Source organism: Homarus americanus, unplaced genomic scaffold, assembly GCF_018991925.1.
Source record: "Homarus americanus isolate GMGI-L3 unplaced genomic scaffold, GMGI_Hamer_2.0 scaffold55640, whole genome shotgun sequence".
Lineage (NCBI taxonomy): Eukaryota > Metazoa > Arthropoda > Malacostraca > Decapoda > Nephropidae > Homarus > Homarus americanus.
Genome location: NW_024713650.1, coordinates 1,650,482 through 1,663,026, shown reverse-complemented (window position 1 = coordinate 1,663,026; position 12,545 = coordinate 1,650,482).

The following is a 12,545-nucleotide window of genomic DNA, read 5'->3' as shown; positions in this document are numbered from 1 at the left end:
GTAGAAGAGGGTATGGAGGGTGGGTGTAGTGTGTAGGTGTATCAGACAGGTGTGAAAAGGTATGAAGAGGGTGTATTTATCAAGGTGTATTGTATAAGTATCCCTGTGTATGTCATCATGACCTGTGGCGTGTGTAGGTGTAGTAGGGGTGAGTGTAAGACTACATAGGGTGTAAATATCCCCTTGAGGGTGTATATAATGAAGTGTATCTGTAAGTAATGAATATTTAACACACTTTACAAAGCGATCGTAGCATGAAGGAAGTGTATTAATGGTTCTAGGTGTATAAATAAAGTGTATCATGAGACAGGGTGTATTATGGGTGTAGTCAGGAGGGTATTACTGTGTGTATATAAGTGACCTTGGTGGTGTAACTCTTTAACGTAGGTGTATTTGGGTGTAGAGATTGACTACCTTGTTGGGTGTGGGTGTAAGTATGTGTGTAGGTGGGGCAGGTCACTAAAGGGCCTCTCTGTGACACTTCAAGGTGTTTTAAGGGCCCCAGGGACTTAATGGCACTTGATGTGTTTATAGGGCCCCAGAGGACTCTTAATGGCACTTAATGGTCTTTATAGGACCCCAGAGGACACTTAATGGCACTTAATGGTCTTTCTAGGGCCCTGAACCACACGTACTAGCCTCGCGGGGGCCCTGAACCACACGTACTAGCCTCACGGGGGCCCTGAACCACACGTACTAGCCTCACGGGGGCCCTGAACCACACGTACTAGCCTCACGGGGGCCGTGAACCACAGGTAAACACACCTGGTGGGCGGGGAGTGAGAAGAGGGGGGTGAGGTGAGTGTGAGCGACACACACACACACACACACACACACACACACACACACACACACACACACACACACACACACACTAGGTTCCCCCACCAACCACACCGACACACGCAGGAGAACTAACTGACGGTGCTCACTCCTGGCACACGGGGGCCACAACTGCCGGGGGAGGGAAGTGAGAAGGAGGGAGGAAGTGAGAGGAAGGGAGGAGGTATGTGGGAGGAGGGAGGGAGAGTGATAAAGAGGGAGGAAGCGAGAGGGACACACACACACACACACACACACACACACACACACACACAGCATCAATGTCTGTTGTTACTCCAAGTCTGTAACACTAATCTTATCCATGGAACTTGAAGTAAATGTCAGGAAAATATTATTATTATTATTGTCATTATTATTGTCATTATTATTATTATTATTATTATTGTTTTTGTTGTTGTTGTTATTATTATTATTAGTATTATTATTATTTCTATTAATACATACCGACATACATGTATGTATGTATGTATATATGTAGAGTATGTATGTACGTATGTATGTATGTATATATGCATGTAACCTGTATATATGTATGTATGTATATATGTATGTGTGTATGTGTGTGTATGTATGTATATATGTATGTATGTATGTATGTATGTATGCATGTTTATATGCATATATGTATAACTGTATGTATGTATATATGTATGTTTATATGTATATATGTATAGCTGTATGTATGTATGTATGTATGTATGTATAAATGTAGAGTATGTATGTATGTATGTATGTAAGTATGTATATATGTAGAGTATGTATGCATGTATGTATATATGCATGTAACCTGTATATATGCATGTATGCATATATGTATGTATGTATGTGTGTATGTGTGTATGTATGTATGTATGTAGAGTATGTATGTATGTATAAGTATGTATGTGTGTATGTGGTGGAGGAGTGTTGGGGGTGGAGAAGGACGAAGAGGAGGGTCGTGATGTTGGAGGAAGAGGAAGAAGAGGGAATTGTGGTGGAGGAAGAGGAAGAGGGAGAGAGAGTTGTGGTTGGCCAGGCAGGTGGTGAGGAAGACGATCTTTCAGGTAGCTCAAAGTATGGCGTTGTATTACCTCTCTCTCTCACCAGGCAGGGCAGTATCGTGTGTTGTGACTCACTGTTGTGATGTCATCTTCCTCTTTCCTCCTTCTCCTCCCCTACTCCTCTTCCTCTTCATTCTTCTACTTCCCACCTCTCTTCTCCTCTCCCTATTCCCTTATCCCCCATTTTTTTGTTTAACTCTCTCTCTCTCTGTGTGTTAATGTGTTATTGGTATTACTGCTTATTCCTTATTTATTCTATGTATTTATAACCTTATTTTATTTATTGTCTTGCAGAGTGAAGTGTGTCGGAAGCCTGAAGGTGAGTGTTGTTGTTGTTGTTGTTGTTGTTGTTGTTGTTGTTGTTGTCATTATTATTATTATTTGTTTCTTCGTTTCATAAATAATAAAAAATAATAATAATAATAATAATGATGATCATAATAATAATAATAATAATACTAGTAATAATAGTACTAGTAATAATAGTACTAGTAATAATAGTACTAGTAATAATAATAGTAGTAGTTCTTTTGTTTCATAAGTAATAAGAACAATAACAATAATAGTAATAATAGTAGAAATAATAGTACTGGTAATAATAATAGTAATAGTAAGTTAAGAGTACTGTAGCTTAAATAGGTCATGACATCACCTCTTGACCTTTGTACTTACTTGACCTTTTGTCTACTCCCTCACTCCCTCCTTCTCTCACTCCCTACCTCCTACCTTCTCTCTCTCTCTCTCTCTCTCTCTCTCTCTCTCTCTCTCTCTCTCTCTCTCTCTCTCTCTGTGTGTGTACCCTTGACAGTGGGGCACCTCTTAGTTGACGTGGGCAGGCGGGGGCACACCTTATGACATCATCACCTGTTACCACAATGGGCTCACCTCTCCCTTGTCCTCACTACCACTATCCTCACTACCCTTCCTCTCTCCACTACCACTATCCTCACTACCACTCTCCTCACTACCACTATCCTCACTACCATTAAAATCGATTTCCTTAAGCAAACAGGTGGATGGTCAAGGTAGGATCATGTGGATGGCTGGCTGGAGGTGGATGACCCAGAGGTTAGCACAGGTGGATGGCCCAGGGTTAGGACAGGTGGGTGGATGGCTACAGGTGGGTGGATGTTGCCGACCAATACGACAACTTTGGGTTTGTATATACAGGCGTAATATTGTTGACGAGGGTATGACTGTGTACGACTCCTACCTCTACCTCTCACACCTCAACCTCTACCTCTCACACCTCTACCTCTTCCTCACACCTATCCACCTCCCTCTTCCTCCACACCTCTCTACACCTCTCTACCTCTCACACCTCTCTACCTCTCACACCTCTCTACCTCTACCTCTCACACCTCTCTACTCACCTCTCACACCTCTCTACCTCTCATACCTCTCTACCTCTACCTCTCACACCTCTCTACCTCACCACCATTGTATGTGTTTAAATGATCATTAAATTGCACCATTTATCTGTTATATAATTATGGGTTAAGAGAAGACAATTATTAGGTCCTCTCTCTCTCTCTCTCTCTCTCTCTCTCTCTCTCTCTCTCTCTCTCTCTCTTCTATTTATCTATCTATATTTTTCTTTCTTTTTGCATAAATTTTGTATATATGTATTATTATTATTATTATTATTATTATTATTATTATTATTATTATTATTTATATTTTTATTTTTATTATTTATTATTATTATTATTTGTTTGTTGTTGTTGTTGTTGTTGTTGTTGTTATTGTTGTTGTTATTGTTGTTGTTGTTGTTATTGTTGTTGTTGTTGTTCGTCTTCATATTAATATCTCGCTAAAGACAATTTTATTCAGCACCTCCCCGGACATAAGGAGTTAAATGGCACTACTCTATGGGATGTGAACATATGGTTTGGTTAATATTTCTTAAAACTAGTCTGTCTGTCTGTCTCTGTCTGTCTATCTGTCTGTCTATCTGTCTGTCTGTTTCTCTGTCTGTCTGTCTGTCTGTCTCTGTCTGTCTGTTTCTCTGTCTGTCTGTCTGTGTCTTTAATTCTCTCTCTCTCTCTCTCTCTCTCTCTCTTGATTGGCAGACATAAAACGGATTGTGAGTGTCTTTGTGTGTGAGTGTCTTGTGGTGATTGTGAGTGTCTTGTAGTGATTGTGAGTGTCTTGTGGTGATTGTGAGTGTCTTGTGGTGATTGTGAGTGTCTTGTGGTGATTGTGAGTGTCTTGTGGTGATTGTGAGTGTCTTGTGGTGATTGTGAGTGTCTTGTGGTGATTGTGAGTGTCTTGTGGTGATTGTGAGTGTCTTGTGGTGATTGTGAGTGTCTTGTAGTGATTGTAGTGTCTTGTGGTGATTGTGAGTGTCTTGTGGTGATTGTGAGTGTCTTGTGGTGATTGTGAGTGTCTTGTGGTGATTGAGTGTCTTGTGGTGATTGTGAGTGTCTTGTGGTGATTGTGAGTGTCTTGGTGATTGTGAGTGTCTTGGTGATTGTGAGTGTCTTGTGGTGATTGTGAGTGTCTTGTGGTGATTGTGAGTGTCTTGTAGTGATTGTGAGTGTCTTGAGGTGATTGTGAGTGTCTGTGGTGATTGTGAGTGTCTTGTGGTGATTGTGAGTGTCTTGTGGTGATTGTGAGTGTCTTGTGGTGATTGTGAGTGTCTTGTGGTGATTGTGAGTGCCTTGTGGTGATTGTGAGTGTCTTGTAGTGTGAGTGTCTTGTGGTGATTGTGAGTGTCTTGTGGTGATTGTGAGTGTCTTGTGTGATTGTGGTGTCTTGTAGTGATTGAGTGTCTTGTAGTGATTGTGATGTCTTGTGATTGTGTGTCTGTGATTGTTTGTGTGATTGGTGTCTGTGGTGATTGTGGGTGTCTTTGGTGATTGTGAGTGTCTTGTGGTGATTGTGAGTGTCTTGTAGTGATTGTGAGTGTCTTGGGTGATTGGTGTTTGGTGATTGTGAGTGTCTTGTTATGATTGATGTAGCGAGTCATCATCTTCACCTGATTATCTCTTAACTCTGATTGATAGCTTATCAGTGGATGAGTTTCTGATTGTCTCTGATTCCCACTTAACTATACCAGACTAACTTGACCTGATTGGTTTTTGAACTGATTGATTCTTGATCTGATTGGTTATAACACACGTATCCAATCATAGGTCACAGATGATTGTAAGGTGAATCATTCTCTCTCTCTCTCTCTCTCTCTCTCTCTCTCTCTCTCTCTCTCTCTCTCTCTCTCTTTCTTTGTCAAAAATTGTATGACTGTTCACTGTCTCCCTCTCTCTGTCTCTGTCTGTCTGTCTAATGTATAATACTGTAGGAATATTATACAGAACTAGCCAGAGTATAATGTATAATACTGTAGGAATAATACAGTAGAAATTAAGGTATTTTCACCAATGAACACATACTTACGTTATTATTACCGACGTCATTTTCATAAAACACTGTCACTCTATCACAATATTTATCACTTCTGCTCAATCACTGTCGCAATAACATGAGAGATATGAGTTAAATTGATGAAAATAATGTAATTAACGCCCACAATAACGTTAATATCGCACTTCACCACCGCCCCTCAAGTTCTCAGTCCTTGATACGTTAGACCTTCAACACTAAATGGCTTTTATTTCACTGTTTTCTCACAATTTTGGTTAATTTTCAACATTTATACAGGTGAGAGTGGTTAGTAATTTATCTAGTTGATGTGAGAGGTAGGTGTCTACGTGCCGGGGAGGGAGAGAAGTGTTTGGATTATCAGCTGTTTGTGGCGCGGGCTGTGGCAACGGTTCTCTCTCCCTATTGGCTGCCTATAATCGTGACGTCACCTCATGTTGGCTCTTGCTGACACTTGTTTTGTGACGTCACGGTTAAATGCCACACAGTGCAAAATGGTATTTTTAAATGTAACTTTATATCTCTGGGTAATTTTAATATTATATATGACTACTTAGGTATTTTTTATGGTTATTAAATTAAAGTTAATGTGATAATTTTAACCCATAAATACCCAGACTTATTATGGACGTCTTATCTGGTTACCCAAGGACCCCGAATATAAATGTTTACCTCAGCTAACTGTCTCTGCCGCTGTGTTTATTACTTAATCTTAAATCGGTTAAATAAATATTCAATAATCACCAATAATGTTGAAAAAATAAACTTAGGAATATTTAAGAATTTATTTATTTTATTATTATTAATATTTAGAGACTTTAGTTAGTAGTTTAAGTTAGATGATTATTAAAGAGGTGTGTGTGTGTGTGTGTGTGTGTGTGTGTGTGTGTGTGTGTGTGTGTGTGTGTGTGTGTGTGTGTGTGTGATAATATTTAATGATTTATTCAGAAAAAAATATTAGTAAAGGGGTGAAAATAATAACAGTAAAGAGTAACTATAACTCAACACACACACACAGATAAAGGTAACAGGATATGGACTTTCCTACATTCACAAGAAGATGGTGTCGTCTTACTCCCTCTTATCTGTAGAGGGAGAGAGAGGGAGAGAGAGGGAGACAGAGGGAGAGAGAGAGAGAGAGAGAGAGAGAGAGAGAGTCTATTATTAATAATAAGATAATACGCAAGTGCTAATAGATAAAAGTCTTATCTATTCAATAACAAGATCATTCATGTGGTGTATGTATGAATGTACTGCAAGTATGTATGTATGTATGTATGAATGTCCGACTAGCAATACTTCCATGTATATTTTTCATAACTTTTGACTGCCCATACACGATTAGGTTAGGTTAGGCTAGGCTAGGTTAGGCTAGGGTAGGTACGGTTAAGTTAAGTTAAGGTTGTTTAGTCATCAGGTGTAAAAGCAGGTAGGTGGGGGTGGGGGTTCTCATGGCCTTAAGATGTACCGTTTATTAGACATACAGTGTTACCAATGACAGGTGGGTGAGGGTGGTGGCGCTGGCAACACTGCACATGCCACCACACTGCCTCACATCCTACAAGTTACTGACGTCACCCCACATGTTTTGTCTTGTGTATGTATGTACGTATGTACTGTATGTATGTATGTATGTATGTGTATCCTAACCTAACTCGGTGTCATGTGGTATCGTGTGGTGGCGTGTGGTGGCGTGTGGTGGCGTGTGGTGTCGTGTGGTGGTGTGTGGTGTGTTGTGTCGTGTTGTGTCGTGTGGTGTGTGGTGGCGTGTTGTGTCGTGTGGTGTCGTGTGGTGTGTGGTGGCGTGTTGTGTCGTGTGGTGTCGGGAGTATACTCTATAGTGTCACTAATACATCACTCACACTGTACACTGGTCTTCTTATCACCTTACCATGACGAGACTTGTATTTCACCTGATGATTAGACAACCTAACCTAACCTAACCTAACTTCCTTAAGACCCTGGAAGAGACTGAGTATAAGGAAGAGGTGACTCATTCTTGCCTGAGGGGGTGATGGTGTGAGGAGGGGGGGAGGGAGAGAGAGAGAGAGAGAGAGAGAGAGGGAGAGAGAGGGGAGGGGGAGTACTCCACAGGTGTGAGAAAATACAGGTAGACTAAGTATTTATAAGGTCATTCCACCCCCACCCCTGCAACCTACCTGTGTGTGTGTTGACTGGCCATGTTACCCGCATGGACGACAGTAGGCTGCCAAAACAGCTACTTTACAGTCACCTAACGAATAATAAACGTAATGCTGGCGGGCAATTGAAAAAGTATAAGGATAGTCTTAAGACAAACCTGAAAAGGTGCCAAATGGACCCCTTCACCTGGGAGTCGATTACTTCACGCCGTAACGCTTGGAGGACCACCACACGAGAAGTGTCAATACTTTCGAGTTAGCCCGATGCAAACCGAGGCAGATAAGCACCAACATCGGAAAGACGCTGCCACCGCTCCTCCCACAGTAGATGGAGCCCTCCACACGTGCAACGAATGTGGACGATGCTGCCGGTCCCGTATCGGCCTCTTTAGTCACCTCAATACTCACTAACCGAGGTGACATCCCTAATAACTCATATCATCTTACTATAGCTGGATGATCGTTATACTTGATTCCGAGTGACAGCAAAGTAGTAGTAGTGTGTATGTGTTTATTGTGTATGTATATTGTATGTGTATTGTAAGGTTAGTGTGTGTGTGTGTGTGTGTGTGTGTGTGTGTGAGTGTGTGTGTGTGTCTGTCTGTCTGTCTGTATTAGGTCTAGCATCTTTGTTTTTATATAGTATTGATGGCTCTCATAGGTGCAACAGTTAGCTCCAAGAATGCCAATCCTCACTCACACGCCCCTGACCACCCGGGAGTGACTCAGTGTATGAACCAATTATTGTTATGGTTCAGCCCACAGGAAGATGGGGGATGGGGGGTGAGGTGGGGGTGAGGAGAAGGGGTTGAGGAGGAGAAGAAAGAGGGGTATCTGTTTCATCTCCTCCTCCCTCCACTCCCCCCCTCCCCCTCTCTCTACTCCCCTTCCCTCCACTTCTTCCCTCCTGAAATACCTCACATCCCGGTCGACATTTCTTCCTCCTACTGCCCCTCTTCCCCTCCTCCTCCTCCCCCCACTTCAACCGGACACTTCATACATGATGTGGCCATTTAGTTACGTGTGATTATTTAGTATAATTTAACTTTCATCTTTATTTACTGTGTGTGTGTGTGTGTGTGTGTGTGTGTGTGTGTGTGTGTGTGTGTGTGTGTCTGTGTGTGTGTGTGTGTGTGTGTGTGTGTGTGTGTGTGTGTGTGTGTGTGTGTGTCTGTGTGTGTGTGTGTGTGTGTGTGTGTGTGTGTCTGTGTGTGTGTGTGTGTGTGTGTGTGTGTGTGTGTGTGTGTGTGTGTGTGTGTGTGTGTGTGTGTGTGTGTGTGTGTGTGTGTGTGTGTGTGTGTGTGTTGTGTGTGTGTGTGTGTGTGTGTGTGTGTGTGTGTGTGTGTGTGTGTGTGTGTGTGTGTGTCTGTGTGTGTGTGTGTGTGTGTGTGTGTGTGTGTGTGTGTGTGTGTGTGTATGTGTGTGTGTGTCTGTGTGTGTGTGTGTGTGTGTGTCTGTCTGTGTGTGTGTGTGTGTGTGTGTGTGTGTGTGTGTGTGTGGAGAAGGAAAGTTTTACACCGAAGAACCTATACTTCTTTCTTCCCTTCCCTCTTGTTATTTCTTCTTCTTTGTCGTCTTCCTTCTCGTTCCTCTTCCTCCTCCTCCTCTCTTGTTTCTTCTTCTTCTTCCTCCTTGTTTTCATCTTTCTCCTCATCTTCCTCCTCATCTCCTCACCACCCTCCCCCACCACCAACCACCACTACCCCACCACCAACCACACTACCCCACCACCACTACTACCCACCAACCACCACTACCCCCACCACCAACCACAACTACCCCACCACCAACCACCACTACCACCAACCACCACTACCCCCCACCACACCCCTCCCACAACCACCACTCCCCCCACCACCAACCACACTACCCCCTCCCCACCAACCACCCTACCCCCACACCCACCCCCCCCCTCCCACCAACCACCACTACCCCACCACCAACCACCACTACCCCCACCACCAACCCCCCCCCCCACCACCACCCACTACCCCCACCACCAACCACCCTACCCCCCACCACCAACCACCACTACCCCCCCACCACCAACCACCACTACCCCCACCACCAACCACCACTACCCCCACCACCAACCACCACACCACCACCACCAACCACCACCACCTCCCACCTTCCTCCATCCACACAAGACATCCCCCACAAACGACTATTTCCTCCGTGGACAAAAACCCAGTAATTTGCCCATTGTCAGAGACTTTGGTCCACACAAAGAATATCTCAGCTACCGTGACCAAACTACAATGGTCCCCCTTGTTACTTGTCCCAGACGCACAAATAACTCAAACAGTTCATCTTATACGCGACCTGAACGAGTATATAATATTTCCGATGACCGCTTGATTTTTTTTTTTTTTTTAGGTTAGGTCAGCAAGGTGTAACTTATAATTCTGTCTGTCTGTCTGTCTGTCTGTCTGTTTATCCATGTCTGTCTGTCTGTCTGTCTGTTTATGTCCACAGGTCAAGTTAGTAATTCACTATGCAATTGATCCCTCCATGAGTCCAGGAGGTTAATTTAGGTTAGTTTAGGTTAGTTTTCCTTACATTTCGCTGATAAACAAACACTTGATTATCTTAATTATAACCACACAGGTATAATACAGGTAAATGACTCTCTCTGTTTACACTAGGAAGATAATAAACAAGCCAGTACTTACGTCAGGACAGTAGGTCAGTACAGGAGCTCTCGTCAGGTGTCAGCGGCCATTTAAAGAACTGTGGTTAGTATCTACCTGTACAGACATTTAAATACCTTACTGAATATTCCCATGGGAGGGCCTCTACGTCACGCTCCCTCAACCATTCCTCGTCTCTAATTGGCTCATTTGAAATTATGAATGAACCGACCGTTGTAAAGCAGAGAGAGAGAGAGAGATAGAGAGATAGAGAAAGAGAACTCACACACCTGGACGCCGTTTTAAAAATGCCCGGGAAAATCATACGGAGGAGTGACAGGATTTTTATTTTTTTTTATTTTATTTTTTATTTTTTTTTTTTATTTTACCGCTTATAAATGTCCCTCTTTGTTTGGATAGGTTAGGTTAGTGGTAGGTTAGGTAGGTTAGGTTAGGTAGGTTAGGTTAGGTAGGTTAGGTTATGGGAGGTTAGGTTAGTAGGTTAGGTTGCTAGGTTATGTCAGGGTTATAAAGTTTATAGGTTTGTGGGAGTTTGTGGTGTGTTGTGGTGGGCGTGTAGAGGGTAGGTACAGTGTACTGTTGAGCATCTACCTGGGAACCTTCTCACCTGTTCTATTTAGCGGTTTACCTTGTCTTGGTAACCTAACCTAACCTAACCCTAACCTAAAACCCTAACCTAACCCAACCCAACTTAACTCCAACCTAACCTCATCTCCTTAATATTACTCACCAAACTCGCTTAATATAAGAATACATACATATACATCATCACACACACACACACACACACACACACACACACACACACACACACAAATATATACAACACACAACATACACACACACACACACACACACAAACACACACACACACACACAGATACATCATCACACACACACACACACACACCACGATACATCATCACACACACACACACACACACACACACAGATACATCATCACACACACACACACACACACAAGAGGATGGCACAGGAGAGGAACTAAGGGTGTCCGACACTACCTAATGAGCGGCTTATTTACGAGGTGGTCACGTCAGCATTCACACTGGACACTGTTCCGACCCCTGCTCTGGCTATGACTTCGGTGTAGTATAGGAGGTGTAGTTTCTGTGTGTGTGTGTGTATTGTTGCTCTTGTGTTTGTGTTTGTTTTGTTTCTTGTTTGCTTATTATTTTTTGTCAAAGCCTTTCACTCATATCTCTCACACACACACACACACACACACACACACACACACACACACACACACACACACACACACACACACACACACCACAGCTAAACCAAAGCCACAGCCAGACACAGAAACACCTCCCAACCTTCGAACAGCACCATCTGGACACCCTACGCTGAGGATGAGAACAAATTAATTACTAAAAAAAAAACTAAAAAAAAACAATTAAAAAAAAAACAACAACTCTACTTTCCTTTCCCTAAAAATTAAATCGATCGAGAGAAAACCTAGAGCTATTAAAATTTGCTCATCTGTAATAATGTCCGACGCGTGCGAGGGAGGTCAAATTCACGACACCTGAGCTCACCAATTGCAATTTAATAACAGGTAATTAACGGAACAATACCTGGCCTTATTCTCTCTAATGTCATGTAATTTGGTAAGTATCCTGTAAAGGGGGGTGAGGGGAGGGGTGTTTTGAAGGGATGGGATGTGTGGGGGGAGGGGGGGGTGTTGGGGAGGAAGGAAGGTGTAGGGGAGTTGTGGGAGGGAGGTTGAATGTGGGAAGGTGTGTGGGAGGAAGAGGGATTCTGAGGGTGGGAGGAAGGAGGAGAGAGAGGGGGTGAGAGAGGGGTGGTGAGAGAGGGGTGAGAGAGAGGGGTGAGAGAGAGGGGTGGTGAGAGAGGGGTGAGAGAAAGGAGGTGAGAGAGGGGGTGAGAGGAGGGAGAGGAGGGGTGAGAGGGTGGTGAGAGGGGTGAGAGAGGGGAGAGAGAGGGGTGGAGAGAGGGGGTGAGAGAGGGGTGAGAGAGGGGTGAGAGAGAGGGTGAGAGAGGGGTGAGAGAGAGGGGGTGAGAGAGAGGGGTAGGATATGAGTGTGAGGGGATGATGTAACAGCCTGGCCATTCTGTACTGTGTCCCGGGAGGTGAAGCGTAATGATCAGGCCTGTAATTTTGACACTTTTCACCCGTTAATCTTGTCTCATCTGCTGCTGCCTCGTGTTGTGTGTGTGTGTGTGTGTGTGTGTGTGTGTGTGTGTGTGTGTGTGTGGTCTAATGTGGTTAATACCTCCTACAACCCCCACAACCCTCTCACAACCCCTCACAACCTCTCACACAACCCCTACAACCCTTCACACACAAGTTATACATAAACAATAAATTAAACTGTTTCTCCAATACGAACAATCACCTAAGTCTGAACTCCTGAAATACCACCACTTAGAAGAAGCTAATGTTCGCAGACGTAATCTTCGCCTGCTCTGTTTGCTATAGCGATGGTTTATGACAC